Here is a 15000-nt window from a genome sequence, read left to right on the forward strand (position 1 = left end):
CACTGAAAACATGAACATACTTTACTCATCAAATTCATACCTAAGTTGAACTAATTCCTTGTCAATTAATACAATTCTTAACGACGTTTACATTCATCGTATGTCTTCAATAGTTGTGGAGAGAGTTCCAAATATCAACTAATTCCTTGTCAATTAATACAGTTCTTAAAGACGTTGACATTCCTCGCATGTCTTCAATAGCTATAGAGAGAGTTCCAAATATCAACTAATTTCTTTGTCAATTAATACAGTTCTTAAAGACGTTGACATTCCTCGCATGTCTTGGACAGCTACGATATAGTTCTTAACAACGTTGACATTCCTCACAGTTTTAGAACAAGTGAGGAGAGAGTTCCAAATATCAACAAACTCTTTGTCAATTAAAACAGTTCATTCTTACAAACTTTGATCTTCCTCGCAATAGTTGATCAAGTGTGGAACTATTCCCAATTGGATTCAATAGCCTGATGTCACATCCGCCCAACAACGAGCAGCTTGGTTCTAAACAAGAACTTTTTATTCTTCATGCTGGCTAGATCTTTTTCACATGTCGTATGATCAGAATGTATAAAAGTCAAAACATGATCAGATTTATAATGTTTTTCTCCTCTGGATACACTTTTATGCTCGTCGAAGAAGTATTTCATAAGGGCGTCCGTCATTGTTCTGATAGTTTAGAACCAGTTGCTAAGTTACTATACACCATTACGAGGGAAGTGACGTCACGACTGTTGAAGCCTCTTACCTGCGTTTCTCAAAATATAGAATGGATAGGGAGGTAATGAGTTTGAACACCTTGAAGACTTTTTTAAAACGCCCCCTCTTGTTCATGTCAAAACCACGTACAGAGCGACACATATTCCTAGTGCTTGCTCCGATAAAATATTTAGACGAGGAATATTATATTTGTGAACCATGTAGGCCTACAAAGAAAATAAAGAACCGTTTAAATATCGGATAGTGATGTTGGTTCGAGGAATGCGCGAGAAAGAGGAATACGACGACAAGGAATGATCACTGCGCTGTATCATTCGAAGAGCTCGCTGGAATCTGTGTTGTTAATCTTGCGTGTATCAGGTCTTTATTAATGTTTTTTGCCATTCATGTTTATGAGTTATTCTCACTTTAGCCGTATTGTTCAGACTATAAGAGTCACACAGAGTTTTGTATGCTGGTCCGTTAATCTTCCGGATGGCAATGTTGTGAGCTTCTTAGCTAAGCGCATACTACCTATACTCCTCTCTTGTAATATTGAATTAAATCGCAACTATGTGAGCCTTCTGCGCTTTATAGAAAGAAGTGAAAGGCGTTTTAATCTTTCTTTATAATAACACAAAATTCGAGTTAAGATTTATACTGTAATTAAGGATATTTTTAAAGAATATCGTTTAACTTTTTTTAAGTTAAAAAAAGTTTCCAAATTCTGATCGATTTAACTTTAAATTCAAGTTCCTTCGTTAACTTCATTCTAATATCAAACTAAGACCGCGGGTCATAATTTTATTTTTATACATTTTATCATCACGTGACCAGTTCAACTGCCGTACTCAAGAATATGTAAATGTTGCTGTTCTATTCTCGAATAAAGAAATAACAATGTAAAATCGAACGTAAGTTTCAATTTAATATACGAAAACAGATAAAATGGACGTTTCGGGTTTCCCCTTTATCAACAAAACCGGATGAATGAAACACTACAGTCGGGTGAGATTATGTGGTAATGGCATTGTTAAGATGAATCAACAAAAACCTTGATGGGCAGGAAATAGTAGATATGCTCCTTTGTTAAGAAGCACGAATTAAAATAGAACACAATAGATATTTATAAAAGTTGCGAAATTAATAAAGGCAAAAGAGGGGATGAGGGGAGGAACTGTGTAATGTAGTATAGAAGGTGAAATATACTCTGGAAAGACACGTATTTCAACAAATATCGATTTATTTAACTGACCCTCATCTTGGCAAAAACTCTCAACCCTGAAACTTGACGGAAGACCTCGCGAAATCTCAGGTGTGTTAGTTTCTGCCGAAACGAGGCTCATTTAAATCGATGGATATTAAAAGGACTAGTTTTTTGGCCAAATTTTTTTAATACGGGTTTCTCCAAAGTACGGATTTTTAACTTTTTAAACACACAAATTCAGTAGTCAGTGTGCGGCTGTGTGGTCTAGTGGTATGACACTCCCTTTCGGATCGGAAGGTCCTGGGCTCGAGCCTCGCTCGGCGCATAGTTGAGTCCTTGGAGAAGGCTCTTTACTCACATTCTCTCACCGTACTCAGGTGTAAAATGAGTACCTGGCCGTTAACAGCGTTGTCTCTGTCCCAAAAATTTGTTATATCGCCTGACAGGCGTCATGTCTCGTCCTACATGTTATGTGTTGCTGTTGGCCAGGGACCCCTTGTAAAGCGCTTTGAGCACGTTTAGTGGATATTGCTCTATATAAAAGCTCAATTTTTATTTATTTTTTTTTTTTTAGTCTCGACTAAATTAGAGCAATCCCGTAGCTTTAATAGTACTATCAACCTATGATTTTACCCCATAGGTGCGATTAACTCACTCAATCCTAGAGATTTTTGATACTTTTCAAAATTGGAAAAAAAATGTATTATTAATGAGAAAGTACATAGATAGTTTTATTCAACTATCCTTAACATGCAAAAAACTAAAAACATCAGCTTTGATACTACGCCTATAATTTGTCTCAGAAAAATGTAATAAATAGGCATGGGGTAAAAGTAACCCGGGTTAACTACGGATATAGTCGGTGTTAGGGTTGAGTGGGTTATAATACCATCATGAGATGAAAATGATAAAAATTAAAAGATCACTGAACTGTAAACATTTTTGTAGTTGCTGAGGCTAAAAAATCACGGACGGTGACTTTCTACCTTATAATTTTTTTATGATTTGTAACCCAACAATTATTGTGTGCTATTTATAATGTAGTTGATAAAGATGTGTGCTTGTTTCGTAAGCTGGTAGGAGTATCTGAAATAATTCATTCACCCGAAACTTTTATTTTAATAGGTGAAAAGTATCAAGTCTCTTCGTTTACCCTTTGGATTGTATTATTAGGTCGTTGGATTTATCTTTGTTGCTGAAGGTAAGAATTTATATTATTTATAGCCTATCAGTCTTCATCTTTTTCTTCTTGCTCTTCGACTTGATTTTGTGTTCCTCTTCTACTACTATTACTACTACTTCTACTACTACTACTACTACAACTACTACTACTACTACTACTACTACTACTACTACTACTACTACTACTACTACTACTACTACTTCCTCTTCTTCTTCTTCTTCTTCTTCTTCTTCTTTTTCTTCTTCGTCTTCTTATTCTTCTTATCCCTCCTCCCCCTCATCCTCTTTTACCTCCTCTTTCTTCTCAACAGGTGCCATTTTAAAATTCAAATTTAAATTGAGCTTTTATATAGAGCAATATCCACTAAACGTGCTCAATGCGCTTTACAAGGGGTCCTGCCCAACAGCAACACATAACATGTAGAAAGTGACATGGCGCCTTTTAGGCGATATTACAAAAAACATTTTGGACAGAGACAACTCTGTTAACGACCAGGAACTCGTTTTACACCTGCGTACGGTGAGAGAATGTAAGTAAAGAGTCTTTTCCAAGGACTGAACTATGCGCCAAGCGAGGCTCGAATCCAGGACCTTCCGATCCGAAAGCGAGTTTCATACCACTAGACCGTCATAGACGCACAAATGAGACCCTTCGCCTCAAAACGGTATTTAGTCGGGATGGTTAAGATGTTGAAAATTGAATTTATCGCCAGAAATATCAGACTTGTGTTAAGTTTGTATTATTTATTGAGGGGAATGGATACCACATTTTAGGGTGCGACTGCCAACAATTTATATTTTTGACCAGTTTAACATTAAATTCGGCCTTTAAGCAAATGGTTCGTTCCGACATAATACCGTTTTGAGACGATGGGTCACAAATGCTTAACGTCGTGCAATGCCACAGTGAATTTCCAAACATCACAGCGTGTCAAGACCATTAATCATTATTAATTTCGGTGTGTTCTCATACATGGGACCATCTACATAATTCTTTATTATGATCGTATAATATAATATCTGCACACACTAGTATAAAAGTTAGACAATAAGTATTTATGATGACAACACATTGCTGTCGTCATACTGCCACAAAACAATGTTTTCCATTTGAGGCCTAAAAAGATTGTCACGTCAAATTGCATGCATCGGTTAAAATGACTATTGAATTGTGGAAAATGTTCAAACTTGAGATTATTTTGATAAGAAAACTGATTTTTTTTTTTTACTTCAAACATGACTCGATTGAATGAGCATCGTTTTATCAAATCGTTTCTTTGACGTTTCATGTTTAAAATTTTAGATAAAATGATAATGTCAATGTAATCGATCGATATTTGGAGTATCAGACCTGCACACTACTACGAAAAAAATCGTAAAATTACGAAATTTCGTTTCCATTTTCAGAACTTTACGAGCATGTCTAAGTCATTAAAACTTATTGAAAATGAAAGTGAATTCTATGGTAATAATTTTTAGGAATTTGAAGTGTTATTTAATCATTATGACGATAAATTGTTGATCTATCAAGTGAACTGTAGCGTCAATTATTTTTATCTACTAAAAACTTTAAAAATTTCAAATAGGCAGGTCTGCAGTAGAATACTTTACTATCCAAAAATGGACAAAAAAATAAGGGTTTTGTTATATTATAGCGGCAGATTGCACTGCACTGGCGAAAAGAGAAAAATCAATAGTAATTAACTCCCTTGACAGCTAAATATAACAAATTTTGTTTTGACATCAATGAATATAATAATGGATATACCCTAAAAGATGATACAAAACAGTTTGGGTTTTTTTTTTTTGTTTTTTTTTTTTTTTTTTTTTTTTTTTTTTTTTTTTTGTTTGTTTTGGAATTCGGTAATTTTGATCGCTGCTTTTAGCGGTATACTGATAGTGAAATGCATATTATACGTAGGAATAAACTATATAATTATAATTTTTTAATTTGCCTTTTCAATGCACTCTCTCTCTCTCTCTCTCTCTCTCTCTCTCTCTCTCTCTCTCTCTCTCTCTCTCTCTCTCTCTCACTCTCTCGCTCTCTTTCTTTCTTTCTTTCTCTTTCTCTCTTTCTTTCTTTCTCTCTCTCTCCCTCTCTCTCTCTCTCTATCTCTCTCTCTCTCTCTCTCTCTCTCTCTCTCTCTATATATATATGTTGCAGTAACAAAACGTATCTAGGGAATATGAGTAATCACTGAATATTTCAGTGAATTCGCGTAATTCTTGTTTCACTCGGAGATTTCACGTCATCACTGAAATTATCAGAAATTACGTAAAATCCCTGGAAAAATGGTCCCGGTAGTTAGGTGTAATCCCTGATCACACTTGCACACAATCCAAACATTTGCTGGCATGTATAGTATACAAATTTTATTGTTTAGATGGTTAGAAAACATTACACTCTCTCTCCATCTCTTTCACTCTCTCTCTCTCTCTCTCTCTCTCTCTCTCACACACACACACACACACACACACACACACACGATCAAACAATAAGCATTTAAAACAACTAAAAAATAACAGAGACCATCGACGTTGTCACTTGTTACAACAACAGGCTTCAACAGAATGAGGTCACTACCCTCATAATGACGCATAGTAACTTAGTAACTGGTTCTATACTATCGGAACAATGGCGGACGCCCTTATGAAATACTTCTCCGACGAGCATAAAAGTGTATCCAGAGGAGAAAAATATTATAAATCTGATCATATTTTGACTTTTATACATTGTGATCACACATGTGAAAAATTTCTAGCCACCATGAAGAATAAAAAGTACCGATTTTCTTTGTTTCGAACCAAGCTGCTCGTTGCTGGGTGGACATGAAATCAGACTATTGAATCCTATAGTATGCGCTTGCTAGAAGCTCATAACATTGCCATCCGGAAGTATAACGGACCAACACACAAAACTGTGTGTATCTATGAACGTTTATAGTCAGGTTAATACAGTTTAGTGAGCAATACTCATAAACGCGGATGGCAAAAAAAACAATAACATAGACCTGAGTGACGTCAACTAAGAACTGTCTATTGAGGCTGCTATGACAGATATGTTACACTGAAGTCCTGCTTTAAAGCATTTACATCGCCTTGTCCTTCACGTTTTGACACCAGTACAGTTGCATCTTGTGAAACCTTGTCCACCTGTAGAGGATTGAGAAATCACCGCCGAGCGTAGTCAAACTATTTATGACCCACCGTCTCAAAGCGGTATTATGTCGGAATCCACTCGGTTAGGAAAATTGAATTCATAGCCACAAATATAAAACTTGGGTTTACTTTCCCTACGCCATGGTGGAGTATAAATACTATTTCTTGCTTTGAAAAAACTTCTAAGGTCCAATTTCTCATCATCCTATCTCTAAATTTATTTTTTGGGGTCTGAATCATCCCGACATAATACCCTTTTGAGACGGAGGGTCACATTTTTTCGGTGTTTATGTCGTCAGTGTTTAGAAGAGGCTCATGGCGCAGATCGAATTGATTTCTGGAATACAGACCACTGAGAATACCAGATATTAAGGCTATCCTACTCTTTTGGTATGTGTCTTCTCGTCTGTCAATTATGACACCAAGGATATTTCTAGGATCGCTTCTCTCACGATCAACAAAAAAAAATTGTATATTGGAGTGAAAACTTATTTCTCCAACATATAATATCCAAGCCGCCCTTTGCATGGTAATGGGAGCGATCTATATTCATGTTTTCGTCCAACCGAGTCATCAATCACATGATTTCTTGATGTCCAACGATTGGATATTTCTTAACAAATGTAAACACGCTGCTTTGTTTATGAAAGTTGTAAACATACACATGTGTCAAGCTGAGCAAAATTACCAATCGTGATGTTAAATATTTAAAAAGCTGTGAACATTTTTCACTAAGTGGGTCATTAGAGCACATTTTTGCAATGTAACCAATGACCTCGAGCACATGGAAAGTTAATATAGATCATGCCCATTGTGATTATTGGATATTTCTCAAACTGTGAACACTTTTCATAGTGTGGCTCATTTTGAGCAGACTTTGCAATGTGACCAATGACCTCGAGCACATGGAAAGGTAATATAGATCATGCCCATTGTGATTATTGGATATTTCTCAAACTGTGAACACCTTTCATAGTTTGGCTCATTTTGAGCAGACTTTGCAATGTGACCAATGACCTCGAGCACATGGAAAGGTAATATAGATCATCCTCATTATCAGCTGTTGCTTTCCAGCTGTCAATGGTCTTCTGATAGTCACGTTTTGGAATACTCTTCAACAATCGTAACGTCACTTCCTTCCAAATGACGCATGGTAACTTAGTAACACTGGCTCTAAATTATCGGAACAATGGCGGACGCCCGTATGAAATATTTCTCCGGCGAGCATAAAGGGTATCCTGAAGAAAAAAAAAACACATACATTTGATCATGTTTTGACTTTTACACATTCTGATCACAAGACATATGAAAAGTTCTAGCCAGCATGAAAAATAAAAAGTAATGATTTTCTTTGTTTAGAACCAAGATGGCCGCCGTTGCCGGGCGGCGTGACATCAGACTATTGAATCGTATTACTCCTTTTTTGTTTTCTTTAAAGTGATCCTTGGGCTGCTATGTAAACTTTTCCTCGATAGACATTTTGACTTTGCTGGAGGAAGGCGAATAATGAAGCGAGACGACCTGACGCCCTTATCTCATAAACTTGATCAAAACCATCACACTGTGTCATAACACATTGACGATGCAGAGCAAGGACACCCGAGCAAGCACACCGATAATTATTTTTAAGAGGGAACTGAGTCTTATTCAATGGCGGGACTTTTACCCGAATTCACTGAAAGCTCAATAGTAAGAATACGTAAAATGACAGACCTAAGTTTAAGGATTTCTCGTTATCACTAGGAATTTCAGCAAGTACGTGAAATCTCCAAGTGAAGCAGTGAATAAGTGTATTTACTAAAATGCTCAGTGACTACTTGTATTCCCTAGGTACGGGTTCTTACTGTAACATGTACATCTCTCTCTCTCTCTCTCTCTCTCTCTCTCTCTCTCTCTCTCTCTCTCTCTCTCTCTCTCTCTCTCTCTTTCTCTCTCTTTCTTCCTTCCTCTCTTTCTTTCTTTCCGTCTGCTTTTAAGATCTCACTCGACGTGCACTTATTTGCTGTTCTGATAACCCGATTCCTTATGGGCCCGTTGTTGTAATGCAAATCTCAAAATATGACGCAAAAATTGACCATTACAACAATGTTGTTGCCAATAACTCTGCCAATAAGAGCGTTCGGATGTCAGACCTGCACACACACACACACACACACACACACACATATATATATATATATATATATATATATATCACACACACACACATATATATATATATAAAATATATATATTATATATATATATATATATATATATATATTATGTATATTTACACGTCGATCTCACCAAATTTCAGTTTGAAATTACAAGACAAATAAAACCACAAGATGGTCTTGATGTGAATTTTTAAACATTTGCTTTGAAGGGCGATGCGTCATATTACTCTTGGATATAGAATAGAGCCATTGATCTCGGATGTAACAGCTCTGTCCGCCATACAAATGATACAACAACAAAAATGAGAATTACTAATGTCAATGATATTTTTTTAAACCCTATCAATTTTTTTCAAAATTTTGTTTTCAACTAGTTGATATACAGGTTGGGGTCTAAGTTTAATATAAATTTGAAATTACACGATGACGCTGTTTCCATGGAGACAGCTTGCAATACTTTTATCCGTAGTGTTGGGGAAAAAAGGTCCGCAATTTGTGGTTCCAGTTATCCTAGAAAATGGCAGTTAAAGCCTTCATTGCTTGAATTTCTATCAACTTGTTTGTATTGTGTGGTCCTTTAGAGAGTGTTAGAGTCGGGTTTTTTTTTTCGTTTGTTAAATAAAAGAACTGAACAAGTGTGTTTGAACGGTAAAATAAAATACAAGAAAAAAAACCTTCCCAAAATCGACATCGACTGGGGATCGAACCGCAGACCGTCTGATAACCGATCACACGTGCTACCATTTTTTGTTTGTTATTTGTTTGTTTGTTGTAGTTTTATTTATTTTTTCAGGATTTTTTTTTGGGGGGGGGGTGTTTTTGTTCAGTTCGTTTGGGGTTTTGGGGGGGGGGGTTTTTTTTTTTTTTTTTTTTTGTTTTTTTTTTTGGTTTTTGGTTTTTGTTGTTTTACTTTTTTGTTTGTTTTTGGTTTCTTTTTGTATGGGTTTTTATTGTTTGCCTATTGAAATTAAATGTTCTCTGTGGTTAGATGACCAAGCCTCCTGATGAACCCCCATCTCACAATAAATATGACTTTGGACTACGATCTGGGCACTCACAGGGCGACGATATAGATTCTGATTTATACAAAATTTCCAATGTGTGCTCTATGAAAATTGAGCTACATTGAGGTACCATCTGTAGAAATTACATTGCTAAAGGCATTTAAATCTATCTATCGTTATTTGAAGTAGGACGAGTTTTTTGGCTAAATTTTTTTCTGGAGTGACGGCAGTAAACTAAATAATGCTTCGATGAAACAGAGTAACAACGTTATGGATTAAAACGCAATGGTTATCAGAGATCAGAAGATTGCATGTTATAAATGGGGACTAAAGATTTATCGACCGTGTCTTTTGACCCAGTAAAATAGTGTATTAGTATTTAGTATTTTCTCTCCCATGAACCATTTTTCTTAAAGTAGTCCATCGGAGACATTAAGTTCATGAGTCAGAGTTTATCCCCTTGGTTGTTTTTTTTTTCTAGAGTAATTATTATCTCACATTCTCTCACCGTACTCAGGTGTAAAATGAGTACCTGGCCGTTGACAGTGTTGTCTCTGTCCGAAAAATTATAATATCGCCTAACAGGCGTCATGTCTTGTCCTTAAGGTTAAATGTTACTGTTGGTCAGGGACCCCTTGTAAAGCACTTTGAGCACGTTTAGTGGATATTGCGCTATTGCACTATATATAAAAAAGCTCATATTGCGCTATATAAAAGCTCATATGTTTATCTTTCTTGCTTTATCCGTGACCTTTCATACGGTGTCCTTTAGAGAGTGTTAGAGTCGGTATTTTGTTTGTAAAATATGGAACTGAACAGGTCAGTGTATATGAAAGGTAGCAAGAAAGAAAAATACAAGAAAAAAAACCCGTCCCAATAAAAATCAGTCGACCTCGACCTGGGGATAGAACCGCAGACCGTCTGACTACCGTTCAGACGTGCTACCATTACCAATTTTTGTTTGTTGTAGTTTTGTTTTGTTTTAGGGGGGGTGGGTTTTTTTTTTTGGGGGGGGGGGGTGTTTATGTTTTGTTTGGGTTTTTTTTTTGAGGGGGGGGGGGTTGGGTTTTTGGGGAGTTTTTTTGTTGTTTTGTTTGTTTGTTTGTGTTTGTTTTTGGTTTCTTTTTGTATGGGTCTTTATTGTTTGCCTATCGACATTAAATGTTCTTTGTGATTAGGCGACCAAGCCTTCTGACGCGCCACCGTCTCCCAATAAATATGACTTTGGACTACGAGCTGGGCGATCACAGAGCGGACAATATCGATACTGATTTATACAAAATTCCCAATGTGTGCTCTATGAAAATTGAGCTACATTGAGGTACCGACTGTAGAACTTACATTGCTAAAGCCATTTAAATCTATAATATATCGTTATTTAAAGTAGGACGAGCTTTCTGGCTAAATTTTAAAATACTTGTTTTTCTGGAGTGACGGCAGTAATATGAATAATGCTCCGATGAAACAGAGAAACAACGTTATGGATTAAAACACAATGGTTATCGGAGATAAAAAGATTGCATGTTATTAAATGGGGACTAAAGATTTATTGACCGTGCCTTTTGACCAAGTAAAATTATAAAAATAGTAATAGTGTATTATCGTCCGTTCCACAACCTTGCGCACGCCTTGGTGTGTAGATATCTTTTCACAACCTTCTGATGAATTTTATTGAAAATTGGCTCAAACACCAGAATTGTTAGTGAAATTTCTTTTCACCATACTTATGGATTTTTCTTCTTTACGATAAACGAAGGGTCTGGGATGAGTGAACAAATCGATGGTTTACAATAACAGTATTACACACCGTGAATTATGTTGAGATTACGATCACTGAAGTCTCCCCACAGGCTAGATAGATAGGTAGATAAATAGATAGATAGATAGATAGATAGATAGATAGATAGATAGATAGATAGATAGATAGATAGATAGATAGATAGATATAGATAGATGATGGATAGATAGATAGATAGATAGATAGATAGATAGATAGATAGATAGATAGATAGATAGATAGATAGAGAGAGAGATAGATAGATTGATATGAAGTCAAGGAATGAACTAAGAGATGCAGATGGAAACAGAGTGAGTAGGAGAGAGAGAGAGAGAGAGAGAGAGAGAGAGAGAGAGAGAGAGAGAGACGGAGACAGAGACAAAGTCAATGACAGACAGGCAAACAGGCAGACAGACAGACAGACAGACAGGAGGCAGGCAAGCAGTCCTAGAGTAATTTATTGATCTTGACACCTTGTGAAAACATTATTTCTTGGAATTCAAATCAAATCACCTCAATTCCACTCACTGCACACGTGCAACAACTTAACCAATGACTCACCGTGCTGCCAAAATGCACCAAATCAATACTGATTTGCATATTCAATCAATAAATGATTGAATGAAAATGACGTCACGCAGCTCTTTGTTATTATTTTTAGACAGGTATTTCAATGATTAGTTCTCATTAAACTATATCAATCAAAATATAAATGTTAAAGGTTAAAAGACATTTTGTGTGTGCGTCGGTGAGTTATATCCGGTAGGTTGTGAGTATTGTATCTAATCGCATAGCATCGATTTAAAAGCATTCATTCTGATTAGGTAGGGAGGGGGGGGGGGGTCTACAAATGTGTAAAAATAAATGTCCCTTTTTTTAGACAAATAGAATGTTATACAGGATGAGTCGGCCCACTCATGAACGAGAGAGCAAAGATTTTTTAGAGAAATTGGGGTATGTTAGAGCTGGCGGAAATAGGATGCGATAGACTAGCGTCCTATACAAAGGGTAACAAGAAATTGCTACTGCCCGTTTAACGCTATAGATGGTGTGCGCTTGGCTAAGAAACTCACAACATTGCCCAGAGTTTGAGTACTGCTCTGGGTTGCGCATAGTTCAATCCTTGGACAAGGCTCTTTACTCACATTCTCTCCCCGTAGTCAAATGTAAAAATGATTAATTCTCACTTAACTGCATTATCTAGACTATAGAAGTCCATGGTTACAAAGACTTTTGTGTGTTGGTCCGTTATACTTCCGGATGGCAATAATGTGAGCTTCTTAGCCAAGTGCATACTATCTATATCAAATGACATCAGGGTTAACAAGGAAGGGCACACAAATAATTTTGTAGTTGAGGAGTCGGAATACGATGATTTGTTTGTGTCAGATTTCAGAAAAAAAATACCAACAAAGAAAACCAAACAGAGACACAGATTGAATATTCATACATAAGGTTAAAACCAAAATTAAGTATGTCTCGGATTTTAAATGGGCCAACGTGAAAAAGACATGTATTAGTTTCGATTTAGTTTTTCCCTGATAGTTCTAGGATAGAATTCCGTACACGGGGCCCCATGACAGGAAATGATCGCCCGCCAAAACAATTGTATTTAAAAAGAGGAACTAAAAGTTTATTTTTATCAGATGATGACCTTAGTGATTTGGAAGTTGTATAAGGATGTAATAGGTTTTTTTTTATTTAATAGACATCGTTTAAACATTTAAAGCATATCATTGCGATTTTGTAATTTAATCTCTCTCTCTCTCTCTCTCTCTCTCTCTCTCTCTCTCTCTCTCTCCCTCTCCCTCTCTCTCTCCCTCTCTCTCTGTCTCTCTCTCTCTCTCTCTCTCTCTCTCCCCCCCTCTCTCTCTCTCCATCTCTCTCTCTCTCTCTCTCTCTCTCTCTCTCTCTCTCTCTCTCTCTCTCTCTCTCATTGGTAGTCAGTACAGTTTGTAGAGAATTGGGAAGGAGTGGGACATACGAGCATTTCTTAAAATCAATTTTGTGGCACTGTTCTGAATGACTCGAAGACGACAGATTTTATCTTGACTTACACCGAAAAGAAAGGGAAGGGCAGTAATTAATACGTGATAAAATAAAAGTGGTAACAAGCTGGCTGGCTACCTCAACAGTCAAATGTGTCAGCGCATGACATAATTAGCCGAAGGTGAAAATTTTGGATTTGCATTGTTTGCATCTTCTAAAAGCATATACTCCCCATGCCCAGAGCATTCTAATCTTTATTTGAAGTAAATCGAGTGATTTTTCATGAAGTTATGGTCAGATGAATGGGAAAGGTATCCAGCAACTGTTCTCATATTTCATACTTTTTCAACTTGACTAGCTGTAAAAAAATATTTAAAAGTGAAATTAAGCTTTTATATTTTCCGAAGATGTACAAAAAGGTTTGATTTAATCATTTATGACAAGAATTAATTTTAAAAAATAAAAATTGACCTTCTTACTAAACCTGGATATATCTCAGTTCAAACCTTTTCACCGTCCGACTGATTTTCTTATTCACTGTAACAAATAATCTCTGATGGTGGCAATTTTTTTACAAAGATTTTAGATTTGTGTGTGCATGGATGCATTGTTATCAAAAAAAAAGACACCAATGTTTTTAACCCTCTCCTTATCACCCAGAGGAAAATCGTCACTCACATTTGTTTCGATGCAGCCAACAATTTTCTTATTCTGATTTCATTTTGTTATAGCTATAGATAGAATGCGCTTGGCCAAGGAGTTCACAACATTGCCATCCGGAAGTATAGATAGAATGCGCTTGGCCAAGGAGTTCACAACATTGCCATCCGGAAGTATAACGGACCAACACCAAAACTCTGTGTAACCATGAACTTTTATAGTCTGGTTAATACAGTTTAGTGAGAACAACTCACAAACGCGGATGGCAAAAAGAATAACAAAGGCCTGAGTGACGTCATATAACGGACCAACACACAAACTCTGTGTAACCATGAACTTTTATAGTCTGGGTAATACAGTTTAGTGAGAACAACTCACAAACGCGGATGGCAAAAACAATAACAAAGGCCTGAGTGACGTCATCTACATACTATCTATAGATAGTTCGAAGTTGACGTCACTCTGGTCTTTGTTAGTGTTTTTTGCCATCCACGTTTATGAGTAATTCTCACTAGACTGTATTACCTTGACTATGAACGATCATGGTTACACATAGTTTTGTGTGTTGGTCCGTTATACTTCCGGATGGCAATGTTGTGAACTCCTTAGCCAACCGCATACTATCTATAGATAGTATGCAGATGACGTCACTCAGGCCTTTGTTATTGTTTTTGCCATCCGCGTTTGTGAGTTGTTCTCACTAAACTGTATTAACCTGACTATAAACGTTCATGGTTACACAGTGTTTGTGTGTTGGTCCGTTATACTTCCGGATGGCAATGTTGTGAACTCCTTGGCCAAGCGCATTCTATCTATAGCTATAGATAGTATGCGCTTGGCCAAGAAATGCACAACATTGCCATCCGGAAGTATAACGGACCAACACACAAAACTGTGTGTAACCGTGGACGTTTATAGGCAGGTTAATACAGTTTAGTGAGAATTACTCATAAACGCGGATAGCAAATAGCAATAGCAAAGACCAGATTGACGTCAACTTCGAACTATCTATAGATAGTATGCGCTTGGCTAAGAAGCTCATAACATTGCCATCCGGAAGTATAACGGACCAACACACAAAACTGTGTGTATCCATGAACGTTTATAGTCAGGTTAATACAGTTCAGTGAGCATTACTCATAAACGCGGATGGCAAAAAACAATAAC

The 15000-nt window shown here is 36.6% G+C and overlaps 1 protein-coding gene across 2 annotated transcripts in view; it reads left to right on the forward strand.

The window, feature by feature from the left end:
- Positions 1–15000, forward strand: part of LOC144957690 (uncharacterized) — a 71084-nt gene that overhangs the window by 14618 nt on the left and 41466 nt on the right. For both annotated transcript variants that reach the window (XM_078889050.1, XM_078889051.1), the window contains exon 2: positions 3029–3104. The gene's annotated coding sequence lies outside the window, so the exon portion shown is untranslated. The remainder of the gene's footprint in view (positions 1–3028; positions 3105–15000) is intronic.

This window comes from Berghia stephanieae, chromosome 12 (assembly GCF_034508935.2).
Source record: "Berghia stephanieae isolate SIO BIC M18660-M18661 chromosome 12, UCSD_Bste_1.3, whole genome shotgun sequence".
Taxonomy (NCBI): Eukaryota; Metazoa; Mollusca; class Gastropoda; order Nudibranchia; family Aeolidiidae; genus Berghia; species Berghia stephanieae.